Raw genomic sequence first — 19,495 nt, forward strand, 5'->3', positions numbered from 1 at the left:
GGGGGGATTCCCCTTGATGTTATGTGCTGTAACTTGGGCTATTATTATGCAGGGCCAAATCACAGCACCCGTGGAGGGTACAACTTTAGGACTGTAGACTGCAGTCTGAGGAATACAAGGGCCACCTGTTTGCTCTCTCACTTTGGAGCCACTCAGAGACAAGAAGTCTAGCTGTGTAAAGTGAGTTATATTATACCCCAAGAGGAAAGATAGAGTACTATGGAGTAACACGGAGGGGGATATGAGAACATAAGAATATAAAAGGATGTTTTTTATACAGGCAAATATGGTGGTGACAGTGACCTACTGAAAAAGGTTGCCACAGGTGATCTAAAGCAGTATACCAGTTGCGGTCCCTCCAGCCTTTCTGAATCCCGGGCATGGTAAGAGATCTTTATGGTACAGGTACCTACATGTACTCATAGTTCTGGGTAAAAAGTCCTGAAAAGTATGCATCTCTGAAGATACTTGAATTTTTCCAGGACATCTCAAGGCACTGTCTTATTAGCGGGACCTAAGTAAATCATAATGGCCCCCAATGTACAGCCCAGACATTCGGTGTTCCTGAGAAATGTAGGAGCAGCGGGGAAAATTGAGAAGCACATGCCAGCCTGGGTTAAGACTAGAAGTAATAATAAAGGCTCACCCACTACTACGGAAGGAGATAATAGTGGATCCAGCTTTGCGGTAATACAGGATCTAAATGACAATCGGGAGGAAAAGCCGATAATGGAAAAAACCATCATGGACACTATTCTTAGAGAAGTTTGAGCTTATAATCATTCATTGGGTGAGCTCTGCTCACAAATGAGCTCTCTATCTGCAGAGGGGATGATTATCAGAGATTAAATTAATAAAATACGAGAAAGAACCAAGGAGATGGAGAAATCATTGCCGAAGGTGGAAAAGGATGTGGGGTATCTCAACAAGAACAACAAAATTTGAGGAGGCAGATAAAAGAGTTGAAAGTTAAAGTAACTGATATGGAGGACAGATACCGCAGTAATAATATAAAAATTGTCGGGATACCCAAAAATGTGGGCTCCTCTGATTTAAGGACATGGAAACTGGTTTCAGGAAATAGTGGGTCAAAAGTAATTTCCTCCTTTGACCTTGATATAATCCTCCAGAAAGCAAGGGAAGCAGGCTACATTGAATATCAAGGCAGCAATGTTTTTCTGTATCCAGACTTTGAAAAAGTCACTAGACTTCATAGAGCCTCTTTTAAAGCTGTAAAACAATGTTTGTTTGAGGCTAAAATAGCTTTTTCATTATTATTTCTGGCAAGATTACGAGTAATCTACAAGGATAAGGTTTTGTTTTTTAAAGATTATGTCGAAGTGCAACAGTGGCTTGAGCAAGAAGGCTTATAAGTTATGTAATGTAATGAGTAAAGTTGAGGGGAGTACAATGGGGGAGGGTGAAGGAGTACTTGAATGACAAAGTTTGAGGTTGATATGCGAATGCAGACCATGCAGAATGGGAGGGTGGGAAGGGGGTGGGAAGGGCCCATCGGGAGGGTCTTTTTTTTCCTCCTTAAGATGATTTGTTGTTAAAGTTTTGACATTGAAAGTGAGAGGAATGGGAGAGGTGAGTAAAAGAATGGTGGTCTTCGACCGAAATACTTACCAACTGTACTTGCAGAAATACTTACCAACTGTAGTGTGTCTTTTGGAGACACATACACAGAGGAGAACCTTTTTGAGCTTTTCTGCAAGGGTGGCAATTCTTATTCCTAAAAATGTACCAGTAACCATTAAAGGGAAAAAAATTGATAAAAGGGGACAATCAGGACTCAAGTCCTGCAAGAACTCGTGTGAACTGAGTTCCTGTACTTTTTTCACTGCAGGAACACCGTTCCCATAACAGGAGTCCTGCAGGGCCAGACCTTAAATGAAAATCTTGGTTTTCCCAAGAGTTCCCACACTTTTTTTCCCAGGACTTGACCCCTGGGGACAATATGTGTTTTTACACATGATTATTGATACATTTAAATTTATTTTAGCAGGATTTTATATTCCTCCCCCATTCAACTCGCGGCCCATTAAAGATTTACTAGTTTTTTAAAGGGGTACTCCGGCGCTAAGACATTCAAAGGATAGGGGATAATATGCCTGATCGTGGGGGTCCCGCCACTGGGGACCTCCGTGATCTTTCACGCAGTACCCCGTTACCATCATGTTTGCTTCGGGTCTGATGACTGGCGATCACGAGGACGGAATATTGTGACGTCACGGCCCCGCCCCTGTGTGATGTCATGCTCCACCCCGTCAATTCAAGCCTATGGGAGGGAGCGTGACGTCACAGTACTTTGGATAGGGGATAAGATGTCTTAGCGCCGGAGTACCCCTTTAAAGGGAAGATTTACCTTTATATATGTGTGGTGACTTAATCTGTATAATGAATCTGGAATTTGATAAGGTAAAGATAGGGGTACCGATTATGGGTGAGAACTCGGATAATTATAACAATCTAAAAAATGCACAAAAGAAAGACAATGGTTAATAAATCTCAACAAAAAATATTTTTTTTTGGTCAAAACATTTTTTTGTGGAGGGTGGGCGTTCTGGGAAGCAGGCGGCAAATCTGATTAAAGGCCAACTGGAAAAGTGTGAGATCATAGCAATTAAAACAAAGTATAAAGAAGTGGTTACTGAACAAATTTAGGAAGTGTTATTTCAATATTTTTCGTCTCTATATAGGTCTGAGGGAGTTCCAGAAGAAAATGAAATTGAGGAATATCTACAAACCTGTGGTCTCCCAGAGATTAGTCAAAATGTACGGTCTCCCCTAGATAAGGAAATTACAGTGGAGGAATTACGCCAGGCAGTCAGGGATAGTAGAGCTTTGGCAGCTCCGGGTCCAGACAGGTTCCCTTTTCAAATATATCAAGAGTTTGGGGATGTTTTGCTACCTATTTTTTGTAGTGTGCTAAAGTAAGCTCAGATTTCCAGGGAGCTCCCACAGACTATGCTGGAGGCTACAATAATTTTTATTCCTATAAAGGGTAAAGATCCCTTAGAACCTGATGGTTACAGGCCAATATCCCTAATGAACACCGATGCGAAAATCCTGTTCAAAGTGATGGCAAGGAGGTTGGCCCAGGTAGTATCAGACTTGGTTGGTGAGGATCAGATAGGTTTTGTTCCAGGACGGTCAATACAGACCAACCTTCTCCGCACCTTCTTGAGTCTGCAGCTAGCGGAGGACTCGCTCCACTCCATCCTTTCACTTGACGCCATGAAGGTGTTTGACAGGGTGGAGTGGAGGTTTTTGTGGTGTGTACTGAAGAAAATGGGCTTTGGGGAGGGATTTATGGATTGGATTAGATTTTTATATAGTTCCCTTCACGCAAGATCAGTCTTAATGGGGAATTATCGAGGGAGTTCCCCCTCACTAGAGGAACTAAACAGAGCTGTCCACTGTCTCCATTATTATTTGTTCTGTTTGTAAAGCCACTAGCAAATTTAATTAGGAAAGAGAGGGATATGAGAGGGTTTGGCCTGGGTGGTAATAAAGACAAGTTGCTACTTTATGCTGATAATTTGCTCTTATTTTTAGATAATGCTGAAACTATGCTTCCTAAGGTTATTAATATGGTAGACTCTTTTGGTAGAATGTCTGGAATGAGGATTAATTGGGGGAAGTCTTCACTATTGCCAGTGGGTCGGGGACAACCTCCTAGAGTACAAGGGGTAAGGGTGCTAAGTGAAGATGAATATATGGACTATCTAGGAATTAGAGTGGGAAGACATCTTCAATCTTTTATTCAAGTAAATCTCAGACCACTTTTAAATAAGTTAAAAAACAAATAGAGTTATGGATCTGTGATAGCCTGGGGGATGTAGAGTATGGGGAGCGTAGCTGTGAGGTAACTAAACTATTAACCCTTTAGACGCAGTGCTCAAAGTTGAACGCCACGTCTAAAACAAAAGTGAAAGCTGCCCGGCTGCTCAGCGGGGCCGATCGGGACTACCGCAGTGAAAATGAGCTCGGACAATAGCGGAGGTCCTCTTACCTGCCTCCGGCGTGTCCCCTCGGCGATTCATTGCTCCAAGCCTGAGATGCAGGCATGAGCAATTGACCGCCGATAACGCTGATCATTGCAAAGCTATGGCTTTGCAGTGAACAGTGCTGGCAATCAGTGTGTGCAGTGTTATAGCCCCCTATTGGAGCTATAACACTGCAAAAAAAAAAGTGCAAAAAAAAGTTAAGAAATGTGATTTAAAGGGGTACTCCGCCCCTGGCATCTTATCCCCTATCCAAAGGATAGGGGATAAGATGTCAGATCACCGCGGTCCCACTGCTGGGGACCCCGGGGATCGCCGCTGCGGCACCCCGCCATCATTACTGCACAGAGCGAGTTCGCTCTGTGCGTAATGACAGGCGATACAGGGGATGGAGCAGCGTGATGTCATGGCTCCGCCCCTCATGACATCACGGCCCGTCCCCTTAATGCAAGTCTATGGCAGGGGGCGTGACGACCATCACGCCCCCTCCCATAGACTTGTATTGACGGGGGCGGGCCGTGACGTCACGAGGGGCGGAGCTGTGACATAACGATGCTCTGGCCCCTGTATTTCCCGTCATTACGTGCAGAGCGATCTCACTCTGCGCAGTAATGATAGCAGGGTGCTGCAGCGGTGATCCCCGGGGTCCCCAGCAGCGGGACCCCGGCGATCTGACATCTTATCCCCTATCCTTTGGATAGGGGATAAGATGTCTAGGGGCGGAGTACCCCTTTAATCCTTTCCTTAATAAAAGTTCAAATCACCCCCCTTTTCCCATAAAAAAAAACCACCATGTAAATAAAAATAAATATAAACATATGTGGAATCTCCGCGTGCGTAAATGTCTGAACTATAAAAATATATCATTAATTAAACTGCACGGCCAATGGCGTACACGCAAAAAAATTCCAAAGTCCAAAATAACGTATTTTTGGTCGCTTTTTATATAATGAAAAAATGAATAAAAAGCGATCAAAAAGTCCGATCAATACAAAAATGATACCTCTAAAAACTTAAGATCACGGCGCAAAAAATGAGCCCTCATACCGCCCCATATGCGGAAAAATAAAAAAAAGTTATAGAGGTCAGAAGATGACAATTTGAAATGTATAAATTTTTCTGCATGTAGTTATGATTTTTTACAGAAGTACAACAAAATCAAACCTATATAAGTAGGGCATCATTTTAATTGTATGGACCTACAGAATAAAGATAAGGTGTCATTTTAACCGAAAAATTTACTGCGTAGAAACAGAAGCCCCCAGAATTTACAAAATGGCGTTTTTTCTTCAATTTCGGCGCACAATGATTTTTTTTTCCGTTTTGCCGTAGATTTTTAGGTAGAATGACTGATGTCACTGCAAATTAAAATTGGTGGCGCAAAAAATAAGCCATTATATGGATTTTTAGGTTCAAAATTGAAAGGGTTATGATTTTTAAAAGTGAGGAGGAAAAAACAAAAGTGTAAACATGGAAAAACCCGTGGTCCTTAAGGGGTTAATTTGTGCCAGAAAGTTCTGAAATATGAAGAATACAGGAGTAGGGAATCTAAACTCAGAGCTAAATGGTTTGAAAATACCTGGGCATTGTGGGCCAAGTAGGGGTTGAGAAGGTAAAATAAGGAGGTCAAATTATTTAATGCAGATTTTGACACAAAAAATTGAATACTTGGAAAAACAACATTTTTGTAACAACATGGACTTTATGACAGATATTCTGGTGTCATTGGCAAGTGCTGTTAATTTGGGGGTAGTTGGCAGAAGAGTTATAATTTTTATTTATTGAGCATACAGTACAGCTCTATGGTATCGCTAAGGATAGTTATTAAACTTTAGGCAAAGGAACAGTGGAGCAGTTGCTGATAGCAACCAATCAGATTCCAGCTTTCATTTTTTTAAATGAAAAATGAAATCTGCAATCTGATTGGTTGCTTATGCTATAGGCAACTGCTCCACTGTTCCCTTTCACAAGCCTTAATAATCTCTCCCGTTGTCTCTGACTGCGGAGTTCAGTTCATGACTGTACCAAACTGGGGGTTACCCTTTATTTTTCATCAGCTTTTTACCCTGAACTAATGGGCAAACTGAAAGGATCATTAATTCCATCGGACAGTGTTTGAGTTGCTATATTTCAGATCGTCTGGTTAGGTGCTATGTTTCTTTGTAAGTTTGGATTTCATCCTTGTTACTGCTCATTCTGTAATAATAATAAAATAATGCAGGGCATACTTGCACCTAAAGGTTCCTTCTTGTAAACTTGCATTGCAGCCTTATGAAATTCTAGAAGTAATATATAATCCCGTGTTTACTGTGCCATTTAGCCATGTACTGTGTGGTAACATGTTATCTGTATTTTCCAGATTGGTATGATTACATTGATACTTATTTTTTGTGCCATAATCTTTTGTTTTTAGGTTTTAGTCCCTTCCTAGACTGTTAAGGGCCACAGGACAGGTATCCTTAGAATGGGTCAACAGTTTACCTTAGACACCTGCTGCCTGGGTGCGCTGCACCCTATGCACCCACCTGGGCACTGCCTTGTCAGAAAAAGTTTAATGTCCACTCTGTTGGAAATATTAATGTGAATAAAATAAAAGTAATGTTTCCACTAGATTTTTTGGCCACTGGTTATTAGGAAAATATTTCTGTGGAGAGCGTTAGAGATGAGCGAATCGAAGTTGACGAACCCGAATTCGTTACGATTTTCATGAAAAATTTGTTACGCAACGAATACGAATATCGCCGCTATTCTATCACGCAAATCGATTCATTAAACTCCATTTTACGGCGTTCCAGGCTATTGAAGACCTAAGATGGCGGATTTACATGTGAGTACATGGGGCAGGGGATTATGGGAGGGCGGGAAACAGCCGCGGGAATGAAGATAGGCGGGCTGACCCTGAATCACATGTGAGATACAGCCTATCAGTGTTCACTGACCCCTGTGATGTCACAGCCCCTATATAATCGGCGGCCATCTTGCCTCTCTTCATTTCATCTATGCACTCAGATGGAGAGGACGGGACTGCGTGTGTGTGAATAGCTCATACCACAGCGTTACACTGCAACTGCTAGTCACATCAGCATTAGGGAAAGGCAGGAGTGCAGAGTGCTGTGCTGTTACTCTGAGAAGGATCATTGATTGCTAAACCTCCTATTCACGTTATTGAGCATTGCAGCAGAGAGGGGCAGATAGCTGTCAGCTGCCTCATACAGATCTCCAAGCTGCCTGAACTTTCTGAAGCATCTTATCTCCTCATTTTTCAGCCCAATTGAGTTTATTTTTATTTGCTCCACAAATCTCCTGATGCTCAGAATTGTGTGACAGAGTGCAATTTAGGGTTTAATCCCTGGATTTTTTTTTTTTGTGGTGCTGCACTGTTGGGTCCTGCTGCTGTTCAGAAATACGTGATTGTTCGGTGGACTGTAGTACATTTGCACCATTTTGTACCTGTTAATCTGTCAAGGGGCTGGCTACATACTATGCAAGTCCAAACAATACTACTCACCGGCTGTTTTTTAAAAATTTTAAACAGTTTTTTCTGCGTATAGTTACGCATATATAACTGCCCTCATCAGTGCATACCGCATAGGTACATACAAGTATTGTACCATTTAGTGCCTGTTAAGCTGTCAAGGTGCTCCATACCGTCAAAGTCCAAACAATAGTATCCACCGACTGGTGTTTTACAAAAATACAGAGTTTTTTCTGCTAACAGTTAGGTGGTCCACCATCTTAATGCCACATGAGCCCTGTGGGTGCTTGTGAGATTAGGTCCTTTGTACCCACGCGGCGGGGTCCGGGACACAAATTTTGATTTAAATTTCAAATAAAAAAATCACACATTTCAATGGTCTCATCATGCTGCAGCCAACTCCAGGCTGCGTCATTCTGGTAATATATAGAGAGCACTCGCTGTCCTAAATTTTCGTTAAAATTTTTTGTCAAAAATGTTTGTCTTTTTTATTAGGGATTGTGAAGCTTTGGTGCGTACTCATGCATCAGCCAACTCCAGCCTGTGTCATTCAGGCAATATATGGTTTACTGATGGCACTGCTGGGCCTGGGTCTGGGAATTTCAAATTTTCTCATAGGTAGATCCCGCTATCCATAAGTCTTCTTCATAAATTTCTACAATTGTTGTGTTTTTTGGGAGGGATTGTGAAGCCCTAGTGTGTACATATAGGTAGCACCCGATGTCCTAAATATTCTTAAAATTATTTTTAAAATCGTTGTTTTTTCTTTTGGGATTCTGAAGCCCTGGTGTGTACTCAATGCTGCTTCCTGCTACACTCTGTCAGCCCGTTGGTCCTGCAACAGTGTGCTATTCTGCCTCCACATCCTCCACTGTGTCTTAAGCCTCCACTGCCCGGACAAGTCTCAGTGGCCCTTCAGTATACCATGTGTGCAGGTCACGGCGGTGTCACGCTGTTCTTCACATGGTTTGCCTTGGTGAGAAGTCTTGGAAACAATGGCCGGTCAGGGCAATGGAGACGTTTTGCCTAAATCTCCCGGCCACATGAGCCCTGTGGGGGCCTGTTGGATTTGGTCCTTCGTACCCACACACTGGGGTCTGGGACACGCAAAGGTTGTTTTAAATTTCAAATCAAAAAATGATGGCGCTGCTGGGCCTGGGTCTGGGAATTTCAAATTTTCTCATAGGTAGCACCCGCTATCCAAAATCTTTTTCAAAAATTTCTAAAGTTGTGGTGTTTTTTGGGGGGGATTGTGAAGCCCTGATGTGTACTCGTGCATCAGCCAACTCCAGGCTGTGTCATTCAGGCAATATATGGGTTACTGATGCCGCTGTGGGGCCTGGGTCTGGTAATTTCGAATTTTCTCATAGGTAGCACCCGCTATCCAAAATCTTTTTCAAAAATTTCTAAAATTGGATGTACCGCAAGCATTTAAGTAAAGTTATCCAAGTTCAAGTTCAACTACCTTGTGGACCTTCAGTCATTTTATGCATGCACCTATCGTTACTGGGAAGGGCGGCGATAGGCCGAAGAATTACCTCAGCATACTAGCCCTCAGCCTGGTGTCACGAACTATAGGGTTAACCTTAACCCCTCATCTACCGAAACAACACCCCCACTACATACACCCCCCAAGGGCTACCACATATGTATATGTGATGTATAGACTGTACTGTGTGTTTATACACTTGTGTAGTGTGTGTCTCTCTCTGTATGTGGGTGTGTATTTATATGATGCCTGTTATGTAGCATGATGCTTTTTGTCATGCATGTAGAGATACTAAAGAGGTTGTGCAGCAGCTCTTCCTTTCTCCCAATCTGGCATCAGGCATAGAGAGACGTTGTTGCACGCTAGGTAAGATAATGGCCACGGAATCTAGATGACTCCCAGCAGCTCTCCTAATAAGTAAAGCAGGTCATATGTATAGAACACGCTGGGCTTTAGCCATTTCCTTGACAATTGTCTTGTCTGCAGCATTTTCCCTCCATTCTCCATGTCAGATTGGGCGAACTCTAAGGGCTCATTCACACTATGGAAATGTCAACAGGACTGCAGAATCCCATACAAGTGTATGGGCTTTCATTTAAGGTGGAATTCCACTAGTGAAATTCCGCCGTGTGAATAGGCCCTTAAAGTGCATCTGTCACATAACTTAAAGGGGTACTCCGGTGGTGAATATTTTTAACTATCTTACCTCTTCTTCTTATGTGCTTGCTTTTTGAAATAGACATGTGTTTTTTTGGGGCCTGCAAGTGTATGTTTTTCTTACCTGATTGTGGCCCCGGAAGTTCAGTAGTTTTGTGAGGGAGTTTTTACTGTCGGCCACCACATCGGCCATGTTCAGAGTTGATTGTGGCCAATACATCACTGTTTTTTTTTTTTTTTTTCCGGTCCTTTCTCTCGGCGTGTGGGTGGCCTCTTTCACGCCCAGCTATTGAATATGTATGTTGCTCCGATCAGCCTCTTTGCTGATGGGTTAGCCCTGTTAGCCCTTCAGTAACTCCTACCATGTTGCTAAACCAATTGCCGGTGGTGTGTAGCGCATGCGTGCTTCTTTCTGTTTATTTGATGATGCTCCTGCTGCCCGTCCAATCCCCTTGCATGAAGGCGTGGTTGCCAGTGTGAGCCTGTTCATTCATCGTGCTGACGCTCCAGCTGCCCGTCCAATCCCCAGGCACATGGCCTGGATGCGTGGGTGATTCTGTTCATCTAGCTGTGTTATTAGTACCGGTGTGTATGCGTGTGTGTGTGTGTGTGTGTGTGTGTGCGCGCGCGTGTGTATATATGTGTGGGTGTCTGGTTTGCCGATGCATCATGCAATGTATGTGTATGGATTTTTTTTTTCACATCTGTAACGTGTGCTTGCTGGTTTGAGTTTTGCAGCTGCTGTGCAGGTGACAATAATTTAGTTATTGATATGCCTACTGACCAATCATGTTTTTCCTTTAGTTTTTTTTGTTTTTTGGGTGAGCAATAAAATGTGTTTTTTTTTTTTCAAACCTTCTGGCTGCAGCGTTTCTTTTTATAAAGTTTTACCTCAGTGTGCATGACATGCTTTTCTTGTTTTCCCAAGGTGTATATATATATATATATATATATATATATATATATAAATATATATATATATATATATATATATTTGCTTTTTGAAACAATGTTCTTTACTATGAATTTGTTTACAGAGGAATATCATGTATGCCTTAGGACCAAAGTTTAAATTATGTGAATTGGCTTGTAAGATGTCCCTTGAAAGTCTTTAGCACCATTTTTTTGGGGGGGATGGGGGTTGGGGGTCTCCTTCACAATGTGATGCCTTATCCATTTTGCGGCAGGATGGGAGTTATTGCTGGAGGTCTCCTGAGAGAGGACCACAGCCTCCAGCGGTCCAGGGTTCCTTCACTTGAATCAATGGGCGTAGGATACCATATTCCTGTTGTCAAGTTGGCATCAGTTGTGGCCTCTGCTGCTTTGTGACTTTCAATGTGCTCAACTATGCTGGTTGCCGGACCTAAGTGATTTCCGCATTAGAGTGCATTCACAATGGCCACTTTGTCACCGGATTCGCACTTGCAGACACTAGCCCCTACTGTGCTGCCTCCTTTGTGCCTGCTAATAGTGGAATTTCTCCACTCACAGCAGACCCGCATTGTGCCAGTCGCCCTTTAGCGTTCAAGAACATTGCGCTAAGAAAAGCTACGATTACTCATTGGTCAGCTGCACCGAGATTCACTAAGGCTGATTGGTCAGAACAGGAGTCACATGACAATGACTCACATGATTGGCCAATAGTCAACATACAGGAAAACACTGTCTCCACTTACACATGCATGACATCACAATTAGCCATGTGGGTTTGTGCAGCAATAGCAAGTGGGCGTGTGCAAGGTGTTACCCAAAGGGTAAAAAAAGCAAAAAAAAGCAAAAAAAAAAGCAGGGCGGATCCCAAAGAAAAAAAACAAACAAACAAACGTGCAAGACATGAGGCATGCTGGGATTCGTAGTTTCAAGGCAGGCTACAAAAAGGAAGTAAAAACAACGGCCAGAAAACATACTGGGGTATAAAAAGCAAACAAAGAACAGAAGAACATTAGACCAAACACCATAAAAAAGAGCCAACCAACACAAACAGGGTAAGTCACAAGCAAAAAAAAGCCTTGACCACCGGAATACCCCTTTAACTCTATAAAACCACCCTCATAGCCTAGCAGGGGTTACTGCTACCAATGAGGATTACAGTGTATAGGTAGTGATCACTGTCTGTGTCTCTCTGAAACCATGCAATGCTTCAAAAACCTTACTTTTTACATAATAAAGCCACAACATTGCATAAAAAAGATATGGTTAGCATGGGGAAACTAACCCCTGTTGGGCTGCAAGGGCAGTTTTATAGTGTGAAGTTGTGTGACAGGTGCATGTAAGCCTTGTTTACACTGGCCCATCATTATTATGATATGTTTATATGTGAGAAATCATGACATTTATTAATTGATGTGAGTTAATAAAAAAAAATCTGCAATATATAAAAAACTTAACCACTGAACTAGACCAACCGCGGGGTCTGATTGTGTGGCAGGGTCATATTTAGAGGGTACAGTGTGTGGCAGTATTATATCCAGAGGGTACAGTGTGTGGCAGTATTATATTTAGAGGGTACGGTGTGTGGCAGTATTATATTTAGAGGGTACAGTGTGTGGCAGTATTATACTTAGAGGGTACATTGGCAGTATTATATTTAGAGGGTACAGTGTGTGGCAGTATTATATCCAGAGGGTACAGCGTGTGGCAGTATTATATTTAGAGGGTACAGTGTGTGGCAGTATTATATTTAGAGGGTACGGTGTGTGGCAGTATTATATTTAGAGGGTACAGTGTGTGGCAGTATTATATTTAGAGGGTACAGTGTTTGGCAGTATTATATTTAGAGGGTACAGTGGCAGTATTATATTTAGAGGGTACAGTGTATGGCGGTATTATATTTAGAGGGTACAGTGTGTGGCAGTATTATATTTAGAGGGTACAGTGGCAGTATTATATTTAGAGGGTACAGTGTGTGGCAGTGTTATTATATTCAGAGGGTACAGTGTGTGGCAGTATTATATTCATGGGGTCCAGTATGTGGCAGCATTATAATGATTATTGTTTTGATATAGAGGATGAGGACCTGCCAATAAAGTGAGAAACCAATGATGTCCAGGCTTCAGACTCTGCAAAGAGTAGATATAGCTGGAAGAAGACCTGGTTCCTTGACCAACAGAGAAGACGTCCCTCATGTTATTGATATTGTGTATTCTTCCCATCAGAGCTGTAGTCACTTGTAGTTTCTGCATTGTTGATGAGTGAAACTGTGCCCCAATCTGTGGCTCTCCAACTGTTGCAAAATTACAAGTCCCATAGGGGGAGATTTATCAAAACCTGTCCAGATGAAAAGTTGCTGAGTTACCCATATAGCAACCAATCAGATCGCTTCTTTCATTTTTAACAAGGCCTCTGAAAAATGAAATAAGCAATCTGATTGGTTGCTATGGGCAACTTAGCAACTTTTCGTCTGGACAGGATTCGATAAATCTTGCCTATAATACCTGAGACTCTCCAGATATGATGGAAGTTGTAGCTTAGCAGTAGTTGGAGAGCCACTTGAACCGAGGTGATCAGTGGGTGTCACAGCAGTTGGACCACCACAAAAAAATGGTATGCTTATTTTAAAATGCCCGACCTATTTTTGGTCACAGTCTGGCCCTAGCGCAGGGGGGTAGGGGGGCCCAGGGCAATTTTTTGCATCGGGGCCCTGTGGTTTCTAGCTACGCCCCTGCCACTAAGCTAACTGAATATTTAGATAAGAGGATCATAATTGCACTGTATTATGGGGACTGCTCAACCACCCTTCCCATTTAGATAAGAAGGCACGATCTGTATTAAGGGCACAGGAATCTTTATACTCGTGCCAGCAATTCGAGTTGATACCCTGTTTAATTTCTTTGATTGTAGGAATCATTGTTGATCTCCATTTTCTAGTGATGTTGTACCTGGCCACAATAAGAGCATGTACAATAATAATTTTGTAGAAGACCGAATGTCTGTCTATATTTATGTTAAGGAGAGCTAAGGCGGGGTTAAGTATTATTGGAAGACCACAAATCTGGGATAGAAATCTACCCAGTTTTCTCCAGAATTTTAGCCAGAATCCACTTTTTCCACTACAAGGAAGCCATTATGGATGCTGCTAAAAAGGTCAAGAATGCACCGGACTGCTTTTCCAAGATTTCCTTCTTCGCTGACCTGTCCGCGGCCACCTTCAAGAGACCCGAGGCCTTCTCCACCTCTACCACGATTTTACGGAAGGAGGGTATCCCTTATCATTGGGGATTCCCCGTGAAACTCCTAGTGCACAGAAACGGAGCCACGCACTCCTTTCTCACCCCAAAGGAGGCCCTTATAGCGATCAGCAAATGGTTCCCTGACTTGGTAAAGAAATCTATGGTGGACTCCCCGGCGAGGAAGGCCTCCCCACTCAACCAGGAGTGGACCACGGTGAGGAACAGATCTCCTGGCACTTCCACAAAGGACACTTCAAGATCTCGGTCCAAGGCCTTTGACCTGAAAGATCACCATTCTTTAATCGGGTGTTCTACTCTATATAACTGCTTCAGCAGTGTAATACCAGAGGCACCTCACTGCTTTGCCTAAACTTACTGCCTCTCTACTCCTATTACCTCGCTCATTCTTTACCTCCTCCAACTTACCCTCCCCTTTTCACCTTTTTTTTACTCCCTTTTCTTACTCTTTTTTTATCCATAGGCACGAAGAACCATCAGACGACCTGCAGTTTGTCACACTACTTTACAGTGACTTCGGGGACCTGAGTGGAGCCCCCCATACTTTCGTCTTTACATAGTTGAATGTGTTGAAAACAAAACCACACAAATTTATAAACCCATGGAGGTCTGGATATGGAGTCACACTCAAAATCAAAGTGAAAAACCACACTACAGGCTGATCCAACTTTGATGTAATGTCCGTAAAACAAGTCAAAATGAGGCTCAGTAGTGTGCGTGGCCTCCACGTGCCCGTATGACCTCACTTCTAATGCCTAGCCATGCTCCTTATGTGTCCAACTCCTGGACAGTCTGTGGCGCAACGTGGCGTTTGTGGATGGAGCGAGACATGATGTCCCAGATGTGCTCAATCGGATTCAGGTCTGGGGAACGGGCTGGCCAGTCCATAGCATCAATGCCTTCCTCTTGCAGAAACTGCTGACACAGCCACATGAGGTCTAGCATTGTCTTGAATTAGGAGGAACTCAGGGCCAACCGCACCAGCATATGGTCTCACAAGGGGTCTGAGGATCTCATCTCGGTACCTAATGGCAGTCAGGCTACCTCTGGCAAGCACATGGAGGGCTGTGCAGCCCCCCAAAGAATGCCACCCCACACCATTACTGACCCATCGACAAACCGCTAATGCTGGAGGATGTTGCAGGCAGCAGAACGCTCTCCACAGCGTCTCCAGACTCTGTCATGTCTGTCACATGTGCTCAGTGCGAACCTGTTTTCATCTTTGAAAAGCACAGGGTGCCAGTGTGGAATTTGCCAATCTTGGTGTTCTCTGGCAAATGCCAAACATCCTGCATGGTGTTGGGCTGTGAGTACAACCACCACCTATGCATTTCGGGCCCTCTTACCACCCTCATGGAGTCTGTTTCTGACCGTTTGAGTGGACACATGCACATTTGTGGCCTGCTGTAGGTCATTTTTCAGGGCTCTGGCAGTGCTCCTTCTGCTCCTCACATAAAGGCAGAGGTAGCGGTCCTGCTGCTAGGTTGTTGCCCTCCTACGGCCTCCTCCACGTCCCCTGATGTACTGGCCTGTCTCCTGGTAGCACCTCCATGCTCTGGACACTACGCTGACATACATAGCAAATCTTCTTGCCACAGCTTGCATTGATGTGCCATGATGGATGAGCTGCACTACCTGAGCCACTTGTGTGGGTTGTAGACTCCATCTCATGCTATCACTACAGTGAAAGCACTGCCAGCATTCAAAAATGAGCAAAACATCAGCCAGGAAGCATAGAAACTGAGAAAGGGTCTATGGTCACCACCTGCAGAACCACTTCTTTATTGGGGGTGTCTTGCTAATTGCCTATAATTTCCACCTGTTGTCTGTTCCATTTGCACAACAGCATGTGAAATTGATTGTCAATCAGTGTTGCTTCCTGAGTGGACAGCGTGATTTTACAGAAGTGTTATTGACTTGGAGTTACATTGTGTTGTTTAAGTTTTTTGAGCAGTGTATTTAATGTAATTTATATAAATATTTGCTATACATAAATGCCAGGTAAGAAGTCCAGAATGGAAGGTAACTCTTGTCTATACATTCTCATGGCATTAAGGACATTTCCAAAAGAATCTGCATGTCATACTGAATAACACTATTATTTCACTAACCCAGCACACACCCTATGCATGTTACAGCAAGGGAAAGTGTTCTACACCCTATTGAAGCTCTCTGTAGGCCATGAATAGCTGTTTTTAAAGGGGTACTCCGGCGCTAAGACGTCTTATCCCCGCCGCTGGGGACCCCTGTGAGCTTGCACGCAGCACCCCGTTATAATAAGTCCCCGGAGCATGTTCGCCCCGCCCCCATGTGACAGATGTCACGCCCCTTCTCATAGGCTTGCATTGAGGGGCGGAGTGTGAGGTCACACAGGGGCGGGGCCTTGACATCACAATGCTCCGGCCCCCGTGATCGCCAGTAATCAGACCCGAGCAAAAATAATGCGTCGGGGACTGATTATAACGGAGTGCTGCGTGCAAGATCACGGGGGTCCCCAGCGGTGGGACCCCCGCGATCAGGCATCTTATCCTCTATCCTTTGGATAGGGGATATGATGTCTTAGCGCCAGAGTACCCCTTTAATAACAATTCGCCGCGAATAATGCGGACCAAATCAAATTCTTTGGGAAAATTTGCTCATCTCTAGCCGCAATACTAGAACATCTCCTGTGGTGGGGAAGGAGGAGGAGAATCTTCAGGAGGAGGCAGAGGCCCCCCAGGTCTGGCAATCCCTCCTCAATAAAGTAAGAGCCAGTAAGAGCCAGACATGGATCATCTTGTCCCTGCCCTCCCACAAGAAATTGCCACTGTGAAATTTACTTCTAATGACTTAAAAGAAAAACAACTTAAAATGCAGGAAAAGCTGGTTGATATGGAGGACAGAGCAAGGCGGAGCAATGTTAGAATAATTGGCCTTCCTGAGGGGCAGGAAAAAGGAGACCTAATATTTTTTTGCTCTCAGTGGCTGACAGATAGCTTTGGTCATTAAACCTTCTCAACAAACTTTGCCATAGAGCGTGCCCATAGAGTTCCTTGCGAATGTCCACCTACTGGGCATGCCTGCAAGGACTGTGCTGGTTACATTTTTGAGCTGTTGGACAGAGACTTATTGCTTAGAAAATCAAGGGAACAAGGAGAAATTATTTAGAATAACAATAAAATTGCTATTTATTCCAATTTTTCTAAAGAGACACAGGAGGTCTAGGGCCCCTTTTAAAGATTAATACAATACAGAAATTTAGGTGCACTACTGTGGTAGATGTATACAATGACATTGGCTATCGCTCAACACTGATGTTAAAATTGAGACATTCACCAGTGTATCTTTATATTAAGGACACACCAGAGCCCGCACACCAACGCCAAGGTTTCTCAGATGGCACGGGACCTAACGCTAACCTACCTGTGCGTGAAAAGCAAAAACCAGGGGCCAGTGGGCAATTACAGCAGCACTAGGCCGACATGCAGCCTGCTCCCAGTTACCTCCAGCGTGACTGAGCACACATACAATGGAAGGAGGGAGAGAGGCTAGAAGCCCCACCCAAGTTGGCTGATATAGGTGCATGGCCTCACAGGTGCAACCTTAATGCTGCCTGGAAAATGTTCAAGGCGCATTAACATATGGAGTTTACACACCTTCAAGTATAAATTTTTTGCTTTTTCGGCAGACTCCCGCAGCTGGGGGAACTACTACTCCCATCAGGGAAATGAGTCTGTTCCATGATGGGAGTAGTAGTAGTCCCTCAGCCCTGCAGGAGTCTGCTGAAGTCACCTCTTCTGAGCATGCTCAGAAGTAATAACGGATTTTATAAACCGAGTGCAAACGGATGACATTAAAGGCTCATCCGTTTACCATAGACTTTAATGTAAAATATTCCACCGTTGTTTTTGATGGAAGAAAAATTAGTGCAGTTTATGTTTTACTTTCGTCACAAATAATGTCCGTTATTCATAACGGCTATAACAGGTGATAACGGATATTCAAAAAATCCCATACACATGAATAGGATTTTGTAATGGCCATTTAACGGCTGTTTTTAAGGGTTTATAGTGGATCTTTTAACGGAGCAAAAGTATAGCGAGAAAGCAGCCTTATTTGGAGTTGCCCCTATGTTCAGACTTTTTGGAAGTAAGTTATTGAAGCTATTGAAAATAAGTATAGTATTAAAATTGAAGAGGTCCCTGAAAGATTAATCCTTGGGGATGTTGGGGATTCTGCTTCTAAGAAGAGTCTTTTTAGGCTATTTGCTTATACGAAGCTGTTGATAGCTAGGAAGTGGTTTGACAGTAACCCTCTGCAGTTACAGCACTGGTTGGCTCTGATAAACAAGGTACGCAACTATGAAAAGTTATTAGCAAAAGAATCTAAAAGGGAAAATATTGATTTTCATAAAATTTGGGCTAAATGGTGAAATTTTTTATTTTTTTTTTAAATGATCCCTTGGGGTAGGTTGGGTGGGAGGTCAATTGTAATTTGCATGTCATACATATACAATTGACTATTTATAAAAGACTATTTATCCCAGGAATATATTTCTGTCAATTTGTGTACCATGTGTTTTTGAAAAGTTCCTAAAAATCTTCCTGATGATTCTTCACTTTCTTTTTTGGCTTCAACAATATGTTTTGGGTTCTTTTAGATTTTTGGTCTGCAATTATGTATGGTTTTCCCACATCAGTCATTTTCACTAAGAACAATTAATGAAATAACAAAGAAAAGTTCAACACTAATAACAAATAAAACAGAATTCACGTTCTTTTGGCATCTGGTAAAGATCAGCTCTAGCGGTTTACCTCCCAGATAAGAAGACTATTGTCCTGCCTCACAAGTGTATTTAGCATTTTCACTAGGCATGTCCTGACAACATTTCTATACAGGCCTGGAACAATACGTTACGCTTCTATGTTTTTTTGTTGTTATTCGATCTCCAGGACAAAAAAGGAAATCTCCTATCCTGTTTGGATCCATTGCCAGTTGTGAAAAAAATGAACAGATGCCCAAGATTTTGTTTTGCGAACCAACACATGGAAGAAAAATAACTCAAAATAGGAACACTAGGTTCACGGACCTTTATTTGCATTATGGTGAAAGGAGTTAGCTGTATGTACTATAAACACAAGAATGTATTCTGATATGTTACTCATTACTAGGTATATAATAAGCAATCCATATGGAGAACTGTCACAAATGTGCTATGGTGAAAATGATCTTATCTATAATATGTAGAAGCAAGTTCACACTATTTTAGTTACAGACTGTTCCGACCTTGATTTGTGTCCTTTAGAACATACGAAAACATTTGAATCTGTCTCCTCAGAACATTAATATTTACTCTTAAAGGGAACTTGTACATTGTGAAATGATTGTCACTTAAAATTAAGCTGCTTAAAACTCACCTCAGGGGTCCAAAAGACACTTAAAGGGAAAAAGGCGAGTGTGCTGCTTTAAAAAGAAATAACACATTGCTGGCAGAGGGAATGGGTGGAGAACAGATCCGAATAAAACCTGCCCAGAACAGCTCCAGCAATAAAAGTAGAATTCACTTAACTATTTACGTACTGTTAACCTAGAATACATACAAGATACAGTTACTTATATGGTCCTTTCAGTTTTTCAGAACTGTGTAACAATTTTTATGTAAGAAAGATATTCCAACAGAGCTGATGTTGGGGGCTAC

General features: G+C 42.8%; 1 protein-coding gene across 3 annotated transcripts in view; it reads right to left on the reverse strand.

Annotated features, from left to right (window-relative positions):
* LOC130358753 (retinol dehydrogenase 7-like) overlaps nucleotides 1-19,277 on the reverse strand; it is a 49,678-nt gene extending 30,401 nt beyond the window's left edge. For 2 of the 3 annotated variants that reach the window (XM_056562491.1, XM_056562489.1), the window contains exon 1: nucleotides 9,756-9,871. The gene's annotated coding sequence lies outside the window, so the exon portion shown is untranslated. Of the gene's footprint in view, nucleotides 1-9,755; nucleotides 9,872-19,214 lie in introns of those variants that run through there. The other variant, XM_056562490.1, reaches the window with a different exon arrangement.
* Nucleotides 19,278-19,495: the final 218 nt, after the last annotated feature.

Source organism: Hyla sarda, chromosome 2 (assembly GCF_029499605.1).
Source record: "Hyla sarda isolate aHylSar1 chromosome 2, aHylSar1.hap1, whole genome shotgun sequence".
Classification (NCBI taxonomy): Eukaryota; Metazoa; Chordata; class Amphibia; order Anura; family Hylidae; genus Hyla; species Hyla sarda.